Genomic DNA, 26,422 nt, shown 5'->3' with positions numbered 1-26,422 from the left:
ACCCTTTTGACTTGACCGATTCTGTTCTGTTACGTCACATTTGGTTTTACTCTCTTCCAAAAAAGCAATAAGAACCGTGGGAGCAATGAAACCCAAAATGTGTAATAGTCATTGTACAAAAGAGAGGATAAGAAAGTGCTCTAAACTATATAACTGCATGTATATTTAAGTGTATAAGATAGAAAATGATATCACAGAGTTTTATTGGATCATTGAACAGAACTGTTTGCAGTATCATTGTTGGAATGTCCACTCTACAAGCTTTAATCTTGTGACTTTCTAAGATGGCAATTATTTCTAAGATGGCAATATGTAATCCATTAACTAGTGATTTCCTACTGTTCATTTTTTTCTTCTGTAAATCTGTATAACTTGTACCCTTTCGCTGTTTTTTTTTTCTTTTCTCCTTAAATAAAATTTAAAAAAAAGGAAAAAAAAAACTGGTATTTTTATACAGTGGAGTACTACTCAGCTGTAAAGAAGGATTACACTGATGCTTTTATAGGTAAATTAATGCAACTTGAGACCATACTCATAAGTGAAATAAATCAAACCCACATGTGTAAATACTGTATTGTCTCCCACTACAAGAAACTGAAAGAGTAAATAAGATAGAAAATCTCCAGTGAATACTGTGAAAGGATAAGAAACTCCTCAAAAGTAAAGAAATAACTCAGATATGGAAATAGACAAAAGAAGGAAGGGAAAAGAAAAAAGTTATATATATATATATAAAATCATTCTAGCTATCTTAAAGGATATATATATATATATATATATATATATATAATTAATTCTATTAGCTCCTGGAATATAACAGTTAACTTTCATAGGATTAGACCAATTTTTCTTGTTTATATCTTGTAAACTGAGTAACTGTTTTGAAGATAACTGTGCAAAATAATAACTTTAGTTATGTTCCTATCACTTTGTTTTGAAAGCCCATATTGTTATTTGCAGACTCTTTGCTATTGTTATTTGTTTGTTGTTTTTTTGTTTGTTTGTTTTCTTGTATTTTTCTTGGCTTTGTTTTGTTTTTCCCTGTAACACAGAAATCGTAGATGTATGTATATAGGCTTATACATGCCTAGAACTTCTAAAGGATTTACAAGAATTCACTTTATTACATGTAATGCTATGAACAGCTACTTTTAAGAAAATGAGATATTATGGTAACTATTGCTGATTTTCTGTCATCTTGTTTTGAAGTCCAACAATGATTTTATTGTTTGCTTTGATTTGTTTTAGTCTGTTTTCTGCTGTTTGAATTCAATATGTGTAAAGGTATGGGTAGCTATTTTGCAGAGAACAAGAAACATTATGGTAGCCATTGATGATTATCCTGTTGTCTGGTTTTAAAGGCTGGTGGTGTTTCCATTATTTTATTTTGGTCAGTTCTACACTGTTTTGTTTTGTTTGAATTTAATGTGTGTGAAGACATGGACAACTATTTTGGAGAGAATGGAAGACACTGTGGTCTCCATGGTCCATTTCCTGTTCTCTTGTCTAGAAATCGTTTGTTGCTTGTATTGTTTTGTTCTGATCTGCTTTGTTCTGTTTTGTTTTATTCTCTTTAAAATAAAAAATTCAAAAATAAATAAAATAGTAAAATTAGCCACAGATGAAGCAAAATGTGGGCAAATAATAAACTGATAAAGAATTTGTTTCAAGAATGTATGTATGAAAAGCAGCTGTCAATAGCATAAAATAAAATGAGCACAAGAATATAAGAAACACTGGAACATTGAGGACTGTGATAGTCTCATGACTGCAGATACCTGCCAGAACTCATAAGAGAACAGACTAAGAAATGATGAATCGTGCACTGTAGAAATAATATACAACTTAAAAAAGAGAAAAATCCTAAATTTTCTGTGATCACATGACAGATACCTGTGAAATAGGAAAAAATTTCTTTAACAAAATCAAGATAAAAGAAAACTTCCAAAGGACTAAATTAAAAGCAATTACAGCTATGTAAAAATACAACATAATAGACTACTGGTTATAAAAAAGACTTTTTAAATGATGGATTATAATTTAGTTTCGATTGCCTAGGGTTATAATTATTACTAAATAATCTCTTCTCAATCAAACCTTGTTGAAGATTAGTTTTCTTATTTTTATTTTAATTAACACAAGCAAGAATAACTCTCAGATTTAGTCTAGGAGAGCTCTATCCTCTGTACTGACTGGCCTGGTCTCTAGTACTGTATAGTCCTCATTACAATGAAAATTTACTTTGCTGTTCTGGTTGAGGATTCTATTCCCATAGAAATCTATGGGAATATGGAATTGTGAGGGATTCATATATACACATTAGGAGCCAAGTTTAGAGCACACTAATGTTGGGCTTTGTAAAGAGCAGGGAAAAGTAAATTTGTTCCCAAAAATGTCCTTCAAAAAAATTAAAATCTAATCTACAACTAAACTCCTGCTAATAAAGCAATCTCCAGATGGTTCAAAAATTTCAATATAATGTTTCAGGCAATAATGCTGAAAAAATTGTGAAAAAGATTTTCAAAAGAGAAAAACTAGGGAATTTCTTCCCATAAGACATAAAGAAAGTAAGATTTGACTAAGAAAATGCAGAACTTTGCTACACAGTCAAAATTACTTCGAACAATAAAAACATAGAAGAGAAACTATAATCCATAAAATAACAATTGCATAGACCATGGTAACAGAAAAAAATGTACAAAATTTAAATCATAAGTCCAAAAAAGATAAGAAATCACAGAACACAGATGAAAATTCATAATTGACAATTCACTTAAAAAATTACAAATGAGTTTGAACTCAATGCTTAAATTGGATTGAGTTTAATTTCAATTAAATAAAGAAAAGCAAACAATGAGTTACTCAAATTATTATGTATCATATTGTCATTTTCAAGGGCAGATTATCAAGAATGTGTGCAAAGATATTCTCATCGAATGTAAGAAGAAATGTGCCATTTAATAAGTTGGCAAATGATATTTTGTCAATAACTATGAATATCAAAGTTTTAAACATGAAATCAATAGACTCAATTATATAACTTCCAGGAACTCACACTGAGACATATTCAAAGAATTCATTCTTATAGTACTCCAAAAATAGTTTATGACAGAATTATTTTACATAGCAAAGAATTGCAAGTAACTTGAAGAACACTGAATATATCATTTAGCACATTTTTATTTGGAATATTATAAAGTAAAAGTAAACATGAGCATGCAGTGGATAAGAATAAAGTATAAAACATTCTTCAGGAGGCTGAGGAATAAATGCCAAGTACATGCTATGGTTTCTGTCTAGATATACTAGATATACTGCTCAACCTGCTGTGGTTATACTGTTTCCAGAGGTGACTGAATCTAGAGTGTGTGATTGATTCATAGTGAAATGCTGGGATAAAAGGTTCCAGGATTAAGAGACAGTGTTGGCTGAATCAGTGCACTGATCATATTGGTACCACCTAAAAGCAGGTAAACTAGGTAAAATATAAAGGACAATAAGAGGGTTACCTCTCTCCCTTGTCTCTTTTCCTGACTTGCACTTCTATAAACTGTTGCCCTTCTGCTGTGTGCCACCTTGCCTTGGAATAAGTTATGGACTGACACTTGTACAAACTGTAAGTTAAATAAACCCTGTCTCCTTAACAGTGATGTTAGTATTTTGTCTCAGCAATGATAAAAGTAATTAAAACACGGGGCCACAAGGGATGAAAAGGTTGTGAACAAACAGAATGTGCAGTATACCATGCACAAGACCCACAACTCTGGGCAGCAGTAGCAGTAGAAAACACACCCACTGGGTCATGATGTTCAGATAATGCAGGAGTTTTAGATGGACACGTACTTATCATAAGCCATGGACAAAAGAAGCAAAATCTCAACTCACCATATAAGTTAATCACAAAAAGCTGCATCCGACAAACTTGGAAGGAAATTGTTATCTTGACATGGAATAAGTCCATCATCATATTTGGGATAACTTTTAGAATAAACAGCATCCATAAGTGATAACTGCGAAAGAAAAACATTGGAGCATCCAAGATTGGGCTTAGCAACACAGTCAAGACAATATGCAGGTTACCTGACATTGTCACCAAGTAGATCAACAAAATCACAGCAAATAATATTTTCTAATTATAGAGGCTCTCTGTGAGCACCAAGAAAACAAACTGTCACATTTTTTTGTTCCATACCTCATTATGTGTGTCCTTGTGTCACTGCTCAGAACAAAATTATGTGCAAACAGAATTATTACTAATGAGCTCATGAAATTTTAGGATAACTTGTTTATTCATTCCATCGATAGACCTTATGATTTATTATGTACTAAAACTGTCAAAGATTATAATACACTTCTGATTAAATCATTTTATGCAGACTGAAAGAGCTTAAAGATTAATGGTGAAAGAAATTGCAAATTGCATTTCACAATATAAAAGTTAAATACTGAAATAGATTATAACATATTTTTATTTCTAGTCAGGTACGCTTTTGAATCTCCATTCATCATACATGAATATAGGATTGATTAAAAGATGGAGACAAAATTTAATTCCCTATTCTATCATACTTTGATTCATTTCAAATCCTAAGAAACAGTCTTGTGAATACTAGTAGTGAAAAATATTCCCAGAGACAGGGGGAAAAGTGGTGGACAATGTTTTACATCTGTATTTGAATATAGTATAAGTTAAGGGAATCATTCAGCTTAGAATTCTTCAGGAATGAGTTTTCCTTCAACTCATTTGGATGCAAATCATAAGTCTAAATGTAGAATATGCACTTCCTGAGAAGTCAGAACTGTAGTAACTATCTAGAACAAGAATTATAGAAACTTACCTCTTAGGCAAGTATTGTAATCGAACAATGTGAGGTCAAAAACCAAAAGAACAATTCAGTGTAGGAAGAAATGAAATGATTCTCTCTTGTTAAATTCATAACCTCTGAATTTAAAGAAGTACAATAGATGATAAACATGATCAAAATATGTATATAAGTATTATATCTATGCATGAAAAAATACTGAGTTCCAATATTTTGCCAAATTAGTAGACACTAATAAAAAGTATATTTGTTAAAAAAAAAACGCATGTCCTACAAAGTAGATAAATAGGAGAGTGTATATAAATTCTTTTTTCAGTTAACACCTGAATTTCTCAGAGATGAGGAAAATTGATTTCAGAGTAAATCATTGAGAACTTGATTCAAAAACAGATACAGTTTGGTTTCCCTGTAATTAAAGATTTGTGAACATCACAATTTTTAGTTTCAAACAAAGCAATTGTAAAAATGTGTATTAGAAGAAAAATAGGGAAAGAGAAAACATATGTGAGGTTATTCAGTGTATCTCGAAGTATTCATCCAAATAGGCAATACACTTCACTGTAACACACCTGGCTATATATCTCAAATGTCTTAGCTTATATAAGTTATATTTCTGATAATATGAAAGGAAGATGTGTTGATTACATTTCTCTCATTGCTGGGACAAAATATCTGAAATTCAAAATTAAGGGAGGAAAAGATTATTTAGCTCACAGACTGTGGAGATTTCAGTCCATGTTCAGCTGGCTCAAACGCAGTGTCGCACACGGAAGAGGGCAAAAGTTCATGGCAGTGGTAAACAATAAAAGTAAGAAGAGCCAAAAGGCAGGAGTGTAGAGAAGACCCTTTCTATTCCTTATTTTGTATGTAGGCCACACTCACTCGGGTGTAACACTCACTCCCTTAATCTCAGTACTGGACCATGAATCAGTCACAAACTCTAGAAGCCTGCCCCCACGACACAGGAGGCCTTGGGGGATATCCAGGCACAAACTATAAAAGAAAGGAAATTTTAAAATAAGAAAAAATGATAAAATGAATACAAATCTTTGTAGATAAGGAGTGGAAGAAAAGAAAGAATGAAATGGAATAACAGAATAAAGAGGAACTGAGACATACCATGTGCAGGTGCAAATTCACTATGATGATATGTTCACTATGTATATATAAATTGTACTAGTAAACTGAATAAAAAATGCCCACACCAACATCAGTAAAATAAAGATTTTGCTATAACTCTGGTTCAAAGGAATTATATTCCACTTTTTATATCCATTTATTGTCAATCATACTAATTTCCTGTTTTTAGATTCCTGATTTACAACATAAAAATTTGAATTGAAATATGAATAAGACTATTAGAATTTGTTAAAAATCTATTGATCACTGTTAGAAATCTATGTACCTATAGAGAGATAGACAGAGATAGATATTGATAGTTATATACCCCTTTAAAATATAAAATTACTCTAATGTGATTGTAAATTTCTGAAATATAATTATTATTAATCATTAATTTCACTTACTATAATGCTTCTCCCAGGTGCTTACATAAACCAAGTTAATTCCTTGTGAGATATAATATTCATGACACTTTTACAAATAATTAAAGAAATATTAATCAAATGACTGAAAAATATTTTCTTTCAGAAGTTCAGTAACTATTATGTCATAGTCATACTTATTATATTAATTGTGTAAGATATTTTAAACACATAATTTCACTCAGATTTCTTAGCATACTATAGTTGAAGAAGAATATTAATATTAATTGTAAAGAAACTACATTTACAGAAAATATACAGAAAAAATCCTGGTATCTAAATTTCTAGGTATAAAGTGTTTGGCTTATTAAAAGGATAAAATGCAAATTACTACAGAAAAGTTAATAATAGATTGTGTCAAAGTTATCATTTACAGAAAAAAGTTTATTTTCTTCTTTATAGCGAAGAGAAATAAATCACCAGTCGGCTGGAAAGTACTTTTTAAAAATCTATTAAAACATAATATATTACATTTCCCCATTTAACTGTTTTATCCCATCTCCTTCCCTCCTCTTTGTCTGAAATCCTGCTTGCAATCATTATGTACAGCAAACATGTACTAATATAGCTGTAAAATTTCAGGCTGAGGAGACGTCTAAGCAGAAAAAAATAAGATGTCAACATTTACAAAGTCGCTGAGAAAAATAAAAATTTCCAAAACATAAAAATTAAAATAGCATTAAGATACAACACCGACATATATACATATTCAACTATCACACTATGAAAAGGAAAATATAACAAAAATCAAATGAGGTTATTATATAAACATACATATGTATATTCAAAATAATTTGTCAAAATCCTTCAGCAAATATTCTGATTGCAAGAGAGGCAGGATGGGGTACCCAAATGAATAACAGAGGTTCTAGTTTTCATTTCCCAGATCTTGTGAAACGAGCATTGAGCACAGCAAGTACCTCCCTGGATGCCAGGAAATCTAAGGAGCAATAAAAATAAATCATTCATCAAAGGTTCAGTAAGATTGCTCCATATAATGCATGCAAATTTGAAAATAAAATTTGGAATGAAAATGATTCAGGTTCTTCATACAACGTGTTTTCAATGAGAAGTATTCATTTTCCCACAACCTTAGAATCCCATTAATCCAGTTTATTAAGAGGAAGGAAGAACAATGCATTTTTAAAAACATGCTTCTATATGTGACACACAGAGATATTTTATTTTAAACCAGACTTACAGAGAAAGTGTCACACAGATTTTATTAATGAAAGTACTGTCAAATAAAACATATATTCTGTTCCTTTTATTACTTAATAATCTGAGTTCCACTAATATTGGAACACAGAATTTTCAAATATAAAATAATGACTAGAAGACAGAAATATTCATTACACTGATGTGATCAGTATGCACAGTGTAATCAAATGAAAATATCACATGGTATATCACAAATACATGTTCATGTTTGAATCATACTTTTTTTCAAAAAATTTTATTTAAAGAGAAAAAAGCAAAAAAAGGGTACAAATAATACAGAATTTTAAAAAAACACTAAAAAATTATTAGTTCATAAATTACATATTGTCATCTTAGAAATAGTTGTTCAAGTTACAAAGTTAAAACATAAAAAGTGGATATTCAAACAGTGAGAGTGCAAACAGTTCTGTTCAATGATCAAACAAAAACTTAGTAATATGGTTATCTATTTTACACAGTTAAATGTACATGCAGTAATACCTTCAGAACACTTTCTTTTCCTCTATTTTTTAAAAATTTTATTTAAAAGGAAAAAAGAGAAAAAACAAAGCAGTGTAAGGGTACAAGTAATACAGAACTACAAAAAAAAAACAGTAAGAAATCACCAGTTAATAGATTACACATTATCATCTTAGAGATAGTTGCTCAAGTCACAGTATCAAAGCATACAAAGTGGACATTCAAACAGTGACACTGCAAACAGTTGTGTTCAATGATCCCACCAAAAACATTAATATGGTCATCTATTTAACATCCCTAAACACACTTGCAGTTGTATCCTTTAGAGCACTTTATTTTCCTCTCTTTTTTACAACAAAATTTACACATTTTGGGTTTTATTACTCCTTAGTTCGTATTACTTTTTTTTCTGGAAGAGAACAAAGTCAAATATGGCAAAACACAGCTGTCAGTCAAAACCAAGGATAGACATACCACATGATACAAAAACAGAGTACAAGGTTATCAATAATGGTTACCATAATGCCTCTTGCTTCCTTAGAAAGAATTGTCTATCTCATTAAGTATTATAAAGTTGAACAAAACAGTAGAGAACAAGACCAATAAAACCTAAACCTTTTAAACATTACAGGACTTCCAAAGAAGATAATAGGCAAACCAGAATGGGCATAATGGTTAATCTTATTGCCCTCAAAGTAGTTGCCTGTACCCTCAAACTTGATACTATCATACAGAACGGAACAGAGTCTAAACAGTCAAAACAAAATAGTGGGAGTATTACAGGACTTCAAATCAAGTTAATAGGAAATCAAATAAGTTACTATAATGTATCCTGCTATTTTTTTATTTTTCCCCTTAATTAAAAAATCATTAAAAATAACAAAAAATTTTAATGAATAAGGGAGAGATTGAGATAAAAGAGGACATAACAACATAACAATACAGGTCAAAGCATGACAGTTTCAGCAACCTAGTGCTTCACCACCAAATAAACCAACTTAATAGTAGTTACCATAGTGTCTTTTTCCTTGAAATATTTGAATATAACTTCATATACTATAGCTTCAAAAATATCAAGTCAGTGTAAAACCATTCAAGTGGATGAAAGCATTGTAGGGTATTTAGAACCACCTAACAGAAAACGAACAATGGTTTCTATATTATCTCTTTGCCTATAACAATTTTTTGTTTATACTATCACATATAATAAAATCCAGCAAGATACATCATGATAAAACCAATGGAGACAGAAGAGCCATAGTTTGGTGGGGCTTCAAAACAAGCACTAACTATTATGATGACTTATTTTCTTCAAAATAGCTGTTCATTTCATCACAGGCAATAATATCAAGCAGCCCAGAACAAAGCCATTCCAATTAATAAGTGAAAACTTTATAAGGCTTCAAGGCCACATAATGGGGAATCATGATTACCACATACTTTTATATATTTGAATCATTACTTACATTAGGGAAACTATTCAGTATTCACACATGTGAGATTGATTTATTTCACTTATGAGTACGGTCTCAAGCTGCGCCCATTTATTGATAAATATCTCAATGTGATCCTTCTTTATAGCTGAGTGATACTCCATTGTATAGAAATACCACACTTTTTTATCCATTCCTCAGTTGATGGACACTTGGGTTGTTTCCAAGATCTGGCGATAACAAATTGTGCTGCTATAAACATAGGTGGACATATATCACTGTGATATGATGCTTTCAGTTCTTCTGGGAATATGCCTAGAAGTGGAATAGCTGGAACAAATGGGACTTCCAATCTCAGCTTTTTGAGAAATCTCCAAGACTGACCTCAGCAATGGTTGTACCAGTCTATACTCCCACCAACAGTGTAAGAGAATTCCTTTTTCCCCACAGCCTCTCCAGCATTTGTTGTTGTTGGTTTTCTTGATCCTGGCCATTCTTTCAGGAGTGAAATGGAATCTCAGCGTGGTTTTAATTTGCATTTCTCTAATGAGTAATGATGATGAACATTTTTTCATGTATGTATTTGCCATTTGTATTTCTTCATCTGAGAAGTGGGTATTCATCTCAGATGCCCATTTTTGGATTGGATCTTTGAATTTTGGGGGTCTGAAGTTTTTTTAATTCTTTATATGTTTTAGACAAGAGTCCCTTGTCTGAGAGAGAGTTCACTAAAATCTTTTCCCAGTTGGTGGGCTTTCTTTTCACTATGCTGGACATTTCTTTTGACATGCAGAAACTTTTTAATAAGAGCTGGTCCCAGTTATTGATTCTAGGAAGTATTTCCTGTGCAGTTTGAGTCCTGTTCATGAATTCTCTACCTACCCCTATGTCTTCAAGGTTTCTACCCAATTTGTCTTCCAATAGATTTAGTGTTTCTGTTTTAATATTCAGATCTTTGATCCATTTAGATTTTAATTTAGTACATGGTGATAGGCATTGGTCTAGCTTTAGTTTTTGGCAAATGGAGAGCCAGTTTTTCCAACACCATTTATTAAAGAGACTGTTGTACATCCAGTGAACCTTGCTTGGCTCCTTTATCAAAGATAAAGTGGTTGAGTGTGTTTGTAGTTCTGGTTGTATCTTCTAATCTATTCCATTGATCTTCGGCTCTGTTTTGATTCCAGTACCATGTTGATTTTACGACTGTTGCTTTGTAGTATAACTTCAAGTCAGGGATTGTGATGCCTCCTACCTTGCCTTTGCTGCTTAGAATTGCCTATGCTATTCTAAGTCAATTCTGGTTCCAGATGAATTTTAGGAGTGATTTCTTTAGATTTATAAGTTATGCTGATGGTATTTTTATTGGGATTACATTGAATCTGTATAACAGTTTTGGGAGAATGGCCATTTTCCACAATGTTTGTTCTTCCTATCCATGAGCAAGGGAAGTCTTTCCATTTTCTGAGATTATCTTCAATTTCTTTTTTCAGTGTATTATAATTTTCCCTGTATAGGTCTTTCACTTCTTTCATAAGAGTAATTCCTAAATATTTCATTTTTTGATTACTAGTGTGAAAGGTGTGGTTTCTCTTATTTCCCTCTCTGTGATTTTGTTGTTAGTGTATAGGAATGCTATTGATTTCTGAGTATTGATTTTGTATCCAGCTACATAACTGAATTTATTATATCTAAGTGTCTTTAAATGGAGTTTAGGGGGTCTTCTATGTAGAGTATCACGTCATATGCAAACAATGATAATTTTACTTCTTCTTTTCGTATCTTTACCCCTTTTATTTCTCTCTCTTGTCTAATTGCTCTGGCTAGTACTTCCAGTACTATATTAAATAGGAGTGGTGACAAAGGACATCCTTGTCTTGTGCCTGATTTTAAAGTAAAGGCTTTCAATTTTTGGCCATTTAGTATAATGCTGGCTGTTGGTTTGTCATAAATGGCCTTTATTATATTGAGGTAAAGACCATCTATTCCAATTTTCTGTAAAGTTCTTATCATGAATGAGTGTTGGACCTTATCAAAGGCTTTTTCTGCATCTATAGAAATGATCATGTGATTCTTACTTTTGGCTTTATTGATATGGTGGATTACATTTATTGATTTATGTATGTTGAACCATTTATGTATGTTGAACCGTTCCTGGGATGAATCCCACTTGGTCATGGTGTATAATCTTGATGATTTGCTGCATCCTATTTGCCAATATTTTATTGAGGATTTTTGCATCTGTGTTCATTAGGGAGATTGGTCTATAGTTCTCTTTTTTAGTTGGGTCTTTCTCAGGTTTTGGTACTAGAGTAATATTTGCTTTCAGGAATGACTTAGGAAGGATTGCTTCCCTTTCAATTTCATTGAAGAGTTTGAGGAGTATTGGCATTAGGTCCTCTTTGTATTTCTTGTAGAATTCTGCAGTGAATCCATCTGGCCCTGAGTTTTTCTTTATAGGTAAGGACTTAATTACATTTTCAATTTCATTAATAGAGATTGGGTTATTCAGCAGTTTTACATCCTCTTGATCTAGCTTTGGTACTTCATATGTTTCTAGGAATCTGTCTATTTCTTCTGCGTTATCAAACCTTTGAGAGTAGCGGTTTTCAAAATAGGTGTTGATGATCTTTTGTATTTCTGTAGAGTCTGTAGTGATTTCACATTTTTCATTCCTTATTGCATGAATTTGAGCTTTTTCTTCCCTTTTTAAAATAAGGCTGGCTAGGGGCTTATCAATTTTATTTATTCTTTCAAAGAACCAACTCTTTGATTCACTGATTTTTTTTTGATTATTTTCTTAGTCTCTATTGCTTTGGCTTCTGCTCTGACTTTTATTATTTCCTCTCTTCTTTTGGCTTTATGCTTGACTTTCTCTTCTTTTTCTAGATGTTTGAGGTGTAACATCAGGTTATTTATTTGTATTTTTTCTGTCTTCCTGATGTGGGAACTCACTGAAATAAATTTTCCTCTGAGGACAGCTTTCATTGTATCCCACAGATTCCAGTAAGTTGTATTTGTGTTTTCATTTGTTTGTCGGTATTGTTTAATTTCTTCTTTAATTTCCTCTGTGACCCACTGATTACTCAAGAGTGTGTTATTCAGTTTCAATGTGTTTGTGGGATTTTTGCAGTATCTTTTATCATTAATTTCTAATTTCATAGCGCTATGATCCGATAATATGCAAGGGATAATTTCAACTCTTTTGCATTTGTTTAAATATGTTCTGTGAGTTAATATATGGTCTATTTTAGAGAATGACTCATGTACTGCTGAGAAGAATGTGTATTCTGTTGTTGTTGGGTGGAATACTCTGTATATGTCTATCAATTCCATTTGTTTACAGGTGTGATTCAGTTCTTTTTTTTCTTTGTTGATTTTCTGTCTGGTTGATCTGTCCATTGGTGTCAATGGTGTGTTAAAATCTCCTGTTATAATTGTATTACTGATAATTTGGTTTTTCATTTCTGATATTACTTTTTTATATAACTGGATGCTCTGGAATTTGGTGCATATATATTTAAGATAGTTATCTCTTCCTCTTGAAGTTTTCCCATAACCAGTATGTAGTGACCTTCTTTATCTCTTCTGATCATTATTGGTTTGAAATTCATATTGTCTGCAAATAGAATAGCTACCCCCACTTTTTTGGGGTTCCTGTTGCATGAAGTATTGTTTTCCATCCTTTGACTTTCAGTCTGTGAGTATCCTTTTGGGTTAGATGGGTTTCTTGTAGACAGCATATGGTTGGATTTTGTTTCTTGAACCATTCTGCAGTCTATTTCTTTTAATTGGTGCATTGAGACCATTTACATTAATGGTTATAACTGTTATATGCTGATTTATTGTTGACATGTTATCTCTTTGCTGTTGTATCTTTATCTTTCTGTTCTGTTTAATATTCTGCTTTGTTTAGTGGTTTTTTTCCTAAATATCTAAACTGTCTTTCAGTATTCTTTGCAGGATTGGCCTGGTGATCATGAAGTTCTTCAGCTATTCTTTGGTGTGGAAATATCTTATTTCTCCATCAATTTTTTTTATTTAAAGAAAAGGAAACAAAAAAACATGGAGATAAAAAAGGGTATAAATAATATAGAATTACAGAAAAATAAATGGTAAGAAATCACCAGTTGATAAGTTACATATTGTCATCTTAGAAATAGCTGTTCAGGTTACAAAATTAAAGTATGTAAAATGACATTCAAATAGTGACACTGCAAACAGTTCTGCTCACTGATCTAACAAAAACTTAGTAATATGGTCATCAGTCCTACACACTTGTTTTTTATCTGAAAGAGGGTAAGATTAAGCATATCAAAACATATCAAAACAGTTCAAAAAGAAACAATTTAAAGAAATACAGATTTCAAAGCAAGTCCACTGGAGATCTTCACTGTTTATCTAATTGTCTCTAGTTTTTTCCAAATAGTTGTCCCCATCTTCATGCACATTAAATACATACTGCATATTATAGAACTAATCAAATCATTACAGGATGATGAAGGCTTTTTAGGTCTTCGAGATCTGACATTGGGGAAGACAATAATAACTACCATCGCATCTCTCATTCTCTTCGTAGTAGATATCCTTTTCTTTACATATGCTTAAATTGAACTTAAGAGACGACTAATATCACTCCGATCAGTGAATAATAGTATTGCTAAATTTTATATCATAATGGTACAAAATTAGCATTGGGTTTCTTAGTGTCTCTTCTTCTTCAGAGTATCTGTTCATTACATCCTGCATTATATAATCTGTTTCCGTAAATAGTTTTTTTTTAAATCTTCTCATGTGTGAATTTCTACATGTATATCTATCCTCTCTGTATTATAGGGAAAAACAAGACAGCAAAACAAATTCCTAGAAAAACATGCAATGAATAAGACACATAAGACCACAATATTAGGTGATCTTCCATAATTACTATGCTTTCTCTTGTTATTTTCAATAGATTTGTCCACATCGTTAGGCTTAATATAGTTAAACATAAAATTACCTAGCTATTTTTATAAAAACACAAATTTGAAACCATTGTAGGACTTGAGAGCTGTTAATAATTAATCCCAGTATGGATATCTTTTACATCTTGTCATCTTCAGAGTAGTTGCCTCTACTTTTAGGGTTGATATTATCAAGCATACCAAATTCAAGTAAAATCAGCCAAGGCAAAACCTCAGTATTATGAATTGGATTCAAATAAGATCAGTCATAGTAAGACAATGTATGTAATACAGGATTTCAGTTTAAGTTAATAGGAAATTAAGGATAGTTACTATGGTATAATCTGCTATTTTGGGTCAGATGTCTGTGCCCTCAAATCTGATATGAGTGGAAAGACCAGAACAAATTAAATTCAAACTAAACAGGCGCGATAAAACTACTGTGTCTTTTAAATCCTGATACACTATTAACCCTCTGCCTTTTTTATACTGTATCAAAGCTATCTATATTAAAGATTATAGCTTATTGTCTCTGCCTCATGTCTGCTACTCCACTTTACTGCTATAATTTGTCCACCTTACTACCTCATTCGACTGTTTGCCCTGTTCATTGAGGCCTCTCTGCCACTGTTGCTAGAATCCTGGTATCCCTTTCTCTCTTTCTCTGGAATGTCCTTCAGCACTCTCTGTAGGGTTGGGTGGGTGGCCACAAACTCCCACAGTTCCTCCTTTTCTTGGGAGCATCTTATTTCTCCATTAATTTTGAGAGAGAGTTTTGATGGGTATATGAGTCTTGGTTGCATATTATTTTCTTTCAGGACTTGGAATATTTCTCCCCATTCCCTTCTTGATTTAAGAGTTTGTGTTGATAAGTCTGTTGTTATTTTGATAATTTTCCCATTGTAGGTAATCTGCTCCTTTTCTGTGGCTGCTTTTAGTATTCTGTTCTTTTGGTGGATTTCTGGAATCTTGATTATTATATGTCTGGGTGTAGATCTGTTTTGGTTGTAGGTAGCTGGTGTTCTGTGTGCCTCTTTTATCTGGACATCATTTCTTTTTGCTATACATGGGAAATTTTGCTTTAATATATCTGTGAGTATTCTTTGTATTTCATTTTTTGTTGCTCCTGCTTCCTCACTCATATTCTTTATTCTTAAGTTATATATCCTTTTGTCATATAGCCTTTGAGTTGAATTGTTTCTTTCTGGTTCCTTGTTATTTTTAAGAGGTCATTTCCTCATGATCATATATCATAAATCTCTCTTCAAGTTTCAAAAGGCCAGCTTTAGTTTCTGTCAAGGCATTTTGCCAGTGTTCAATGGAGTTTTTAGTTTCCTGGTAATCTCTTTTGATCTGTTTCATGTATTCTAAGTTATGTTTAAATTCTTCTTCAGAAGTTTCTCTTTTCTGATTTCCTCAGTTCTTCCATCTGTGTTCTCTTGGGTGGAGCTTGTCATTTCTTTAATCTCTTTATAACTTGCCTCACTTGGATCAGGAGTACAGCTTTAAATTCATCTATGAGGTCATGGAGGAATTTTTTTTTTTTTTTTGGCTGATGCTGTGTCCAGTATTGGATGTTTACTGTGCTTGTTCTCTTCAGTGTTTACTTCTCCTGGGCTTATTTTCTCATGGTGGGAAGCTGGAGATTTTTTTTTATTTCTAGCTCTTGTCATGTTTCTGGTTTCTTTCAGACTGGAGTGTCCTGGGGGATCTCTGGCCCTCTCTGTATTGCTTAAGACCTTTCAGAAACGTACTGACTTGCGTTTTTGCTGTCCTCCCCAATTTGCTGTTATCTGGGATAGGCAGGAATGCAGGGACAGTGCAGGCTAGCCTCCAGCCTCTGTGCCAGTCAATCTGCAAATTAGGTTGTACTTTGTGGATGTCACAGAGCCGCGACTATTTTGTATCTCCTTATTGGGTCCCAACCAGAGGCTTGGTTCAGCCCCAGAAGATCCTGCCAGTTCTCTCCATGCCAGAGGCAGCTGACAAATGTCACCATGGCACAGGGCCCTGCCCAAATCCCAGCTGTCCTCTTCCAGACCTTTCTGTGCCAGGAGTGACTATCTAATGTCACCACACCAGCTGGTCTGCCCAATTCCAAGATGTCCTCCACTAGTTCTCTCTATGTCACTGATGCCGTCACAGCACCGGGCTCTGCCCAATTTTAAGATGTCCTCCTCCAGACCTCTCTACATCAAGGGTGACTGTCTGATGTCACCGAGCTGCAGGCTCTGCCCAACTCCAAGATATCCTCCACCAGACTCTGTGTTATTGATGTCGCTGTGGTGGTGGGCTCTGCCCAATTCTAAGATGTCCTCCAGCCAGCCACAGCAGCCACGGGACCCAGTTCTTAGTACTCACCAGGACTCAGTGCAGGTCTTCCTCTTGAGTTTGCTGCACACTATGCCACTTGCCTTCACTGCATTCCTGACACAGCGCGGAATGATCAGAAAACTGCACAGAGTGTTCAGTCAGAAAACTGAACCGTGTTCAGCTTCGGAGCTCCAGAGCTTCTTACAATCTCCTCCGGTGCAGCCGGGCTGCTTCATGGGGTCCCAGGTCTCAATTTCCAACAGTGGCCAAAAGCCAATTACAGCTTTTCCTCTTGGATACACTGGTCAGTGTACTGCGTTAAAGGTGTGGGATGTGAAGACTCCCATTATCAGCCATCATAGTCTCAGCACGACCTTAAATCCTTCCTCTCCATCAATTTTGAAGGCAGTTTTGCAGAGTACATTAGTCTAGGTTGGAAATAATTTTCCTTTAGGATCTCAAATACTTCACTCCATGCTCTTCTTGATTTTATATTGTTTGTGTTGAGAAGTCTGCTGTGATTCTGATAGGTTTTCCTTTATAGGTGATCTGTGTTTTCTCTCTGACAGCTTTTAAGAGTCTATTCTTTTGTTCAATTTCTGGGGTGGTGATTGTTATATGTCTGGTGTAGTTTTATTTTGGCTATGGCTATTTGGAATTCTATATGCTTCATTGATCCTGATATTAGTTTCCAATTTCATGTTTGGGAAATTTTCAGCTATTACTTCTCTAAACATCCTCTTGACATCCTTTATGTTGTTCCCTTCTTTTTAATTTATCCCTATCAACCTTATGTTGTTTTTCTTTGCATCATCTTGCAGGTGTTGAATTGTTATTTCTTGATTTCTTATTATTTTTAAAAGATCTTTCCTTTCCTGTTCACTGGCTGCAATCTTGTCTTCAAGGTCTGAAATTCTACCTTCGCATTCATTGAGGTGGTTTTTACAACTTTCAATGAAAATTTTGATTTCCTGTATATCTCTTTGCATCTGTTTTATATATTCTGTTTGTTTCTTATATTGTTCCTCCAGGGATTCTATATTTTTGTTTAGTTCCTCCAATTTTTTAACTGTGTCTTCTTTAGATACGTTCAGCATCTCCTTCATTTCTTTTATCATTTCTTCTTTTACCTGACAGATTATTTCTAGTTTGAATTCCTTTAAAGCTTCCCGGAGTTGCTTCTTTATTTTGGTTACTATTGTTTCAGGTATTTCAGGTATATGGCATGTATTTTCTTCTATGTACATGGCTCCTAGGCTTTCTTGGGATGGGCTGGATGTTTGAGATTGCATTTTGGTCTTTCATTTTGTCATTTTCCTGTATTTCTGTGTTTCAAGTGTTGTTCCAGAGTTTCCCCTGGGCATGTTGGAAATTGTCTCTTGTGACCTGGGCTCTTGGGACTCCTCTGGTAGTGTAGCTCCCTCCTTGGGCAGCAGAGCCCCTGGATTATAAGAGGGTTGCCAGGCTCCTCTCAGGTAGACCTAAAGCCTCCTCGAGCTGCACAGTTTCCCCCTCTGGTAGCAAAGCTTCCCTGAGGGAAAGAAGGCCATCTGGTGTGGTCCAGGCAATCCCAAATCCTGCTAAACCCAATCTAGTGTGGCTGCAAGCCCAGCAGACCCCCAACCGCCTAAAACTAGGATCTCATACTCTCCCAGGGATTGGATGTTGTGTAGTCTTCCAGCTCCTTGAATGGCAAAGCTCCCCAGGCTGATAGAAGGTCCCCCTATGGCCTAGGTAGGCCTCAAACCTCCTCAGCAGATCTGCTCCCTCCTCCAGGCAGTGGCAGTAGTGCTGGTGCTCTCCAGGTCAAAAGAAGGTCACAGATGAGGCCGGAGCAGGTTCCAATGGCTCAGCCCAGCTCCCTTCTTTCGGCCGGCAGCTGTGGTGCGCTCCTCTGGCTGGAGAGGTCGCGGGCGGGGCTGGAACAGATTCCCTCTGCTCGGCTGTTCTCCAATTTATTTATATTTTTGTCACCAGTTTCTAGTTTAGTTTCTTGTTATCATATATGTATTCCTTATGATTTAGATCCTTTGACATAGTCATGTGTATTATGGTCTCACTTATTGTTTATTTCTGTGAATGTTTCATGAATACTTAGATATGAAAAACCTCTCATCTGTTTTCTTTTTCCCTATTTCTCTTCTAGTACTCACTCTAACCAGTAATCTGTTAAAAACTGTGGCATATTCAGACTTTTTTTTACTTACCAGTGAACCAGACTTTACTGTCACTTCAGTTGTGATTTCAATGGCTTGTTCTGAAATCAAATTTCATCCTCTCTTGTTGTTATTTTTTATGTCATGTGAAAATGCATAAGTTTAAGGATATGCTCATCAAATTCATGTATTTTGTTAAGACACAATCTTTTTAAAATAGGCCTTTCATTATATACTTCAGTTTTACAAAATACTGACACTCAAAGGAATGGTTTCATAATGTATATCCTACTCACATTTTGATCAGATTCAGCTGCCTTTCTATCCTAATTTAAAACCAAAAGTCATGAATTTAATAAAAGAGTTTCTAATTATTTCATTTCTGCTCAAACTGGCTACTCCTTTTCAATGAGGTGACCTTGAATTTTCACATTCTTGCATAGGATATGTTTCTGGATATTGTGTTTTCAATACTCTTCTGACATCTCTGGAGCTACATAGAGTGTACTTAGAATTATGACTGATCACAGTAAGTTTAACTAAGGACAAATCCACTTTGGAGATTCAGCAAATGAGTTTCAACAATGTGTGTTATGGTACACATTAAGTGTCCACAGACTTTTACCCTAACCTGAGAGAGTGTTAGTTTATACCAGTATTCATATGGTTGATTTCTTAGGAAAAACTCAAATCATGACAGAGTAGGGATTAAATTTTATATCCATACTTAGTCAACCATTAATTCAAGTACAGTTTATGAAGCTAGGACAGTATATTTGATGGGTATTAATAATTTCATTATTTCATCTTTGCATAACCAAACCACAAATTGCAAATACACATGTTTTCAAGAATCTTTTATCCCCACAGAATTTATTATCTTACCTCAATATGCTCATTTGATTTTGGTTTTTATTTAGGTCAAATTTTCCAACAATATATATTTAGAATTTCTTTGTTTATAAACATGATACAGATTTTTTCATTACAGTCCATTTTGATATTAATTCTAAAAATCACAACAGTTAAAAATATAACATTTCTTTGCTTACAGTCAAATTAATCAAACCTTCTATAAATTTGGTAAGGTTGGGTACATCTCAAGATACAATAATGATCCTGTGACATTTTGCTATCTATTTGTGATGGCATTTGTGCAAGAAACTCTTACCATAGAGGACCATGGAGAAGATCCAAAATACAGTACTTAAAATGGGTGTCTGTCTCTTTATGCAGGTCACTCAGGATGGGTATTTACTTGTGAGATTCTGGACTCAGCTTCATGCATGCTATTGGATTATAGTGCTAATATAGGAACTCACACTCATTTTAAGATTATACATGATTTTGTTAATTAGGGTCCCTATGCCATTGCTAAATTATTAAAGATTTAATCCATTCTTTCTTATTCTTCTTGGATATTTTAATGTTAAAAGCATACAGATTATATGTATTCCTTAGCATCAGTGTTCTTACAAAATATTTTGAAGTATAAAATTTGGGAGATTATTGAGAACCCAGTGATTTGTAGATCTCTTCACTGGATTAACCAACTTTTCTTGTAGGTAATTTTTGCGTATTAAAGATTAAAGGGTGACATTATCACAGTAGAAGGTAAATGTGACTGCCAAAGGCTGCCATAAATTTTGACTAAGGAAGCTATTAATTCTAAGAATGGCCAGGAAATTCAAGGACTCAGATGTGTCACTGAACTTAACAAAATGAAGAGTTTTGTATAAGAAGAGCTGAGAAGTGATGTAAGGTATTTGTTTAAAACAGATGTTGGATCAAATGATAGTACTTTTAAACATGCATAAATAAGTTGACAAAATGTCACAAAACAGAGACAAAAAATTGATGATGTAGGAAATGGAGGGGAAATTAGAGGAGTGGAATTATTCAGGAGTAATGGAAAGAATGAAATCTGCAAGAGCAGAATTATGAGACATAGTAAGGGAAACAGAAAATCGGTGTTTATGAAGAGGAAGCAGGGCAGAATTCGTGAAGGAGACTGAAGTAAAGGTACACAAGGTTTAGGAGTAACTGCTAGTTGTAGGATTACTTTATAAAATATAAAGGGGCTAGTGAACATCGATCCTATAGTTCTCAGTGTCGGTATGAAAATTCCCTCCACCTCTGTGTCTGCCTGTCAGTACCTTGTTTTCTCTCCTTTTTCATTCTCATCCACTTTCTGTTCCCTTTCTCCCCTTCCTTCATATATATATATATATATATATATATATATATATATATATATATAAAATAGAAATGTAACACTGTGCAACACATACTGTATCTCTGAGCTTAATGTCAAAATTAACCACTAGGTGTGTGTTAAATAGCTTACAGTCAGTTTGGTAAACAAGAAAAACAGTGATGCTCTTTGGGTAAAGAAAAAAAATTCAGATTAATCATGGGGAAAATGACATCCATTTAAATGTCATTATTTTTGCCTTGTACAAGGAACATGGTGACTTTAATAATCATGGTCTCAGGGCTCCATGCTATGCCCCTTTCAGACTTCATAATAGTAGTTGACTCTTCCAAAGAGATTTTTGCAAATTATGTCCATACTGTGGACTAGGAGCAGTCCAAAGACTATTTCTAGGCTGGCATCGCAGAGGGAACAAATAAGACAGATCAAGGAAGTGATTCAGCATTACTTAATAGGCTGAAATTCTAGCTTTACAATGAAGTAAATAGCAAAGTAAATAATTCTATGAGATGTAAGTAATCTATGGAATTCTTGAAAATTGTCTTTAAACCAGATTATGGCTTGGAAAGTTACTGTGAGATTGAAAAGAAGACAGGCTCATTAACTGACTCAAAGGAAGTATATATTAAACAGACTTTAAAATTATATATCACATTTAAGTAGCCCTCATGTGCATGAGCACACACACACAGGCGCGCACACACACACACACACACACACACACACACAAATGCACACCTAACCCATGTCTAAACTGACAGTTCATTCAACCCTTTTTTAAAATTTTTTTCCCAGAATGAAACTCAGGACATCACTCTTGCCAGGTAGGTGCTGAGCCATCTTGATTTTATTTTAATTAATAAACATGCTCACATTAGCTATGTATGAGATTAGAGATATTCATAAAATATTTCATAATTTCATATTTTGTTTTTTTATTTCAAAGAGAAATAAATCCCAAGTACAGTAAAATAGAACAGTTCATGGTGAAATAATACACATGACAAGAGTGTGTGTACCTTTGTGATTCTTTAAACTTTTATTAGTAATTTTTTGATATCAGGAATCAAACTCATGACCACACAATTACAAGGCAGACACTTATGCCACTGAGCTAAATCCCCCACCTTTTATTAGTAATTTTAACACAAAAAGACAAAAGAATTTTCAAAACATACAGCAAAGTTGTAAGTGTCACACAACTATAAAATTAACATATGACAAGAATTTTACTTAGCTGACTAATTAGTAAGAAGACAGTGAACTTTATGATGTGTCCAGAGGAGAACACTGTGTACCACATTTATGTTGTTCAGTTGGGTTCTTGTAATGAATTTAAAACTAAATTCAAATTTTCATATGCAGTGCTCTGGAAAGTCAATATAACATCCACAAAACAAAATTTGTAGTTCTGTCAGCAATGATTATTTACAGTATTATCTCTTTTCTACAATTTAAAAAATTTGTTTAAAAGCTTCAGGACAGTGAAAGGCACAGGCTTTATAGACTCCAAGATTCCTGTAAGCCTAATGTTCACTTGAATAAACATAAACAGAAGAAACATAGATCTACCAGTGGTCTACAAATCTGGTGACTGTTACATTGACAAAAACGTATGCATGTAAAGACCCATGACCTTTCATCGCTCTCAAAGTACAACCCTCAACTCCAGCTTCTGATATACTTAACCTATTGTTCCAGACACTTTTAACTTGGTTCCAGAAGTCTTCTTTTGTGAATGTCTCAGTGCACTGTTGGGGCTGCTTCAATACACTGAATTGATGCTAAATGTTTTCTTTCCATTCTCATTTTGACTTTGGAGTAGGGCCAAAAGTCTCACAGTGCCAGACTCAATGGATAAGGTGGGAGAGGGTACACTGTAATGGCTTTATGCCACTGCTTTTTTTTTTTTTTTTTTGAGTGACACTAAAGTAGCAGATCTCACTGTATTTTTTTAATCAAAATTAAACTCATGCAAAAAGACTTCCAGAACTACTCCAGAATGTGGCAAGAATTATGGGATAAGTGTGTTTGAATGGGGAAGATGTTGAAAGAGAGTAATGGCAAAGTGTCAGCCATTGTACTAAAGTTTTAAAATTTAAGCATTCATTGTATATTTTTACCACCTCGTATAGTCATCTTTATGTTGTACCCCAGTCCTTCAAAAGAAACGCTTTACAAAATATATTTTCACAACACTGGGAGCCCTCTCACTTTACTATATCCCCAGTGATATGTATAACTTCTATATATAACTTTTTCTGAAATATGCTCTGCGTAAGTCACTAAATTTCCCAGGCTGAGCTTGCACTTGCCATCCTCCTGCCTCAGCCTCCCAGGTCACTGAAGTTAAAGGCATACACCACCATGCTTAGATCAAGAAAAGACTTTTAGTGTTATATTGTGTAGTCGTCCTTGAAAATAGTAAATTTGTTCACCGTATGTACCTCAAAAGAAGTATGATTAACTATTGAATTAAATACATACATAACAAGGAAAAACATTTTAGCATTTGTATCTATTTGCTTAACAAGGAAACATAAATTTTCTGCATCTTTGGAGCCATAAAACAAAGAACTAAAGAAATGAAATGAAAATTTAAAGATTAAGATAATGACTGCTTCTCAAGTAAACTTCTTAGAGTGGAAAGAAACTAAAAAGATAGATAAAACCCCCAAGGGTAGTAACAGCAGGCAGCCTTGTCACCATTTGGCCTGAGACTCAGTGCAGCGAAGGTGATTGTGAGAACAGGAAAGGCCTGTAAGTCTTGCCAGGGTGGACACCAAGGAGCAGCAATCTTAATTGAAGGCACTCCTTCATCCAAACTGTAGGAGAGAGCCAGCCAAATAACCCCCTAGCATCCTCTGTCCTCCCATCTCCCCTGCATTCAGCTGCTGTTGCACATGGGGGGACACTGTTACTGACTGTGGGGGTGGCCACCAGGGTGACAGGCATTAAAGGTCACCTGAAGGATGGAGGGAATGGCTCACTGGAGGTCTGTTTTGCAGTTAGTTAAAAAAGTGAAAAGAGAGGATCTAAAGAGTCTCCCAACATAGGCATTTATTAAATTAATATTTACAGAACACTTTATGAAGCAGATGAATGAACCAAATTCTATTTTTTTGAATTAGCAGATGTTTGCAGTTCATGTTCCCATTTCTTGTAGGAGGCTGTATGTGTATGCAGTACCTCTTGATTCCTTCTTCTTCTTCTTCTTCTTCTTCTTCTTCTTCTTCTTCTTCTTCTTCTTCTTCTTCCTCTTCCTCTTCCTCTTCTTCCTCCTCCTCTTCCTCCTCCTCCTCCTCCTCCTCCTCCTCCTCCTCCTCCTCCTCCTCTTCTTCTTCTTCTTCTTCTTCTTCTTCTTCTTCTTCTTCTTCTTCTTCTTCTTCTTCTTCTTCTTCTTCTTCTTCTTCTTCTTCTTCTTCTTCTTCTTCCTCCCACCAAAAGGCAGTTTCTTTGCAAGTGAAGCTTGTCAACAGTGGTGTAAAGGAAATTTTAGCAGTCTTGTAAGAATTTGTAATAGACAGTTACAAATTGTTGATCTAATCTCCTTTTATAAAATAGAAAACATACCATGTTCTCTTTTGAAATAACATGAATGAAAATATCTCATTTTACTAAATTTTTTGGCTTACCTGATAAAGGATAATGTGCTGATTCATCACATTTGCTATAAAGGATTTTATTTTACAGGTTAATCGGCTACCTCTGAATTCAGCACTAGAAATAAAGTAGAAGAAAGAAAGATCAATGTGACTGAATTCATTCTAATGGGGCTGACACAGAATTCTGAGATTCAGAAAATTCTGTTTTCTGTGATACTCATCACTTACATTGTCATTGTCACAGGAAACATGCTCATGGTCATTACTATAATCTGCAGCCAGACTTTAGACTCCCCAATGTACTTTTTCCTGGCATCCTTATCTGATAGATGCATGTTCCTCCTCTTGTACAATCCCTAAAATGCTAACTGACTTGCTTTCTGACAGAAAAACTGTCTTAATCAATTTCTGTATGACACAACTTTTTCTTGAACATTTCTTAGGAGGTTCAGAGATTGTCCTCCTCCATGTGGTCATGGCCCATGACTGTTATGTGGCCATCTCTAGACCCCTGCACTACATGACTGTGATGAACTACAACATGCCCTGCATCCCGATGGGGGTGTGATGGACAGTGGGCTTTCTCCGCTTCATTGGGCAGATTCTAGTAACGTTCTGGCTCCCATTCTGTGGCCCTAACAACATAGATCATTTCATGACATCTTCCTCCTGATACAGCTTGCCTGCACTGACACTTTCCTCCTTGGTCTGTTGGTTGCTGCCAGTGGTGGAGGAATGTCCATCATCGCCTTTGTGGTGTTATCCTATGTTGTCATCCTGTGTTCTCTGAGGATTCACACTTCAGCGGGGAGGAAAAAGGCCCTCTCAACCTGTGGCTCCCACATCACAGTGGTTGTTGTGTTCTTTGGGCCCTGTATTTTTTTGTATATATGACCAGTGGCTAGTTTTCCCATGGATAAACTCGTAGCAGTATTTTATATTGTGGTCACTCATATATTAAACCCTATCATCTATACAGCAAGGAATAGAGGTAAAAACCACCATTAGAATGTTATTAAACAGGAACACAATTTTAGATAGTAAATAATCTCATAAAAATTTTATTTATTTCATGATCTCTGCAGTTACATATTTCATGGAAGTTGTCCTTATCCAGGGACACTACAGTTCCCAAACATTCACTGGAGAGAGGTTACAGAGATGGTGACTCTCACTAAAATGTGTGCATATACTATGTTTTCCTTCATATACATTTCAATCATAAAGTTCAATTTATAATTCAAAGTGATAAGAAATAATAATACTAAGCATGCATAACAATATACTGTAATAAATTGTTGCACCATAAAGTCACTATAAGCCATTACCACTTATATGATATTAAGTATTGTGACACCATGACAGTTGACCTTATAATTTAGACTGTGGTCATGTTGATGAAAAGATTCATATCATGAGTGAGCTAGAGGAACATGGTGTAGGATTTTTTCATACTACTAAAAATTACATGAAATTACAATTTATGAATTGTATTTCTTTAATTTTCCATTTCTGGACCATGATTTGTCACGAAATCATGGGGAAGTGAAATTATTGCACCTTAAATCTTCTCTTAGATCTCTTGTTTAACTTTAAAATACTTTTCTAAGGTTGATATAATTATGGTCATTCCTACGGTATAGATGAAAGAAAGATGAAGTTCAAACACATTAAATAAACAGCCCAATATCAGAGACAAATTATGTCAGGTTT

General features: G+C 34.3%; 1 pseudogene; it reads left to right on the top strand.

Moving 5' to 3' along the window:
• Positions 1-25,757, top strand: part of LOC100715354 (olfactory receptor 4C46-like) — a 49,276-nt pseudogene extending 23,519 nt beyond the window's left edge.
• The last annotated feature ends 665 nt before the right edge of the window (positions 25,758-26,422 follow it).

Source organism: Cavia porcellus, unplaced genomic scaffold (genome assembly GCF_034190915.1).
Source record: "Cavia porcellus strain 051 isolate PalLab524CR breed Dunkin Hartley unplaced genomic scaffold, mCavPor4.1 scaffold_9, whole genome shotgun sequence".
In the NCBI taxonomy this organism is placed as follows: Eukaryota; Metazoa; Chordata; class Mammalia; order Rodentia; family Caviidae; genus Cavia; species Cavia porcellus.
This window is presented reverse-complemented; position numbering and strand designations above follow the sequence as displayed.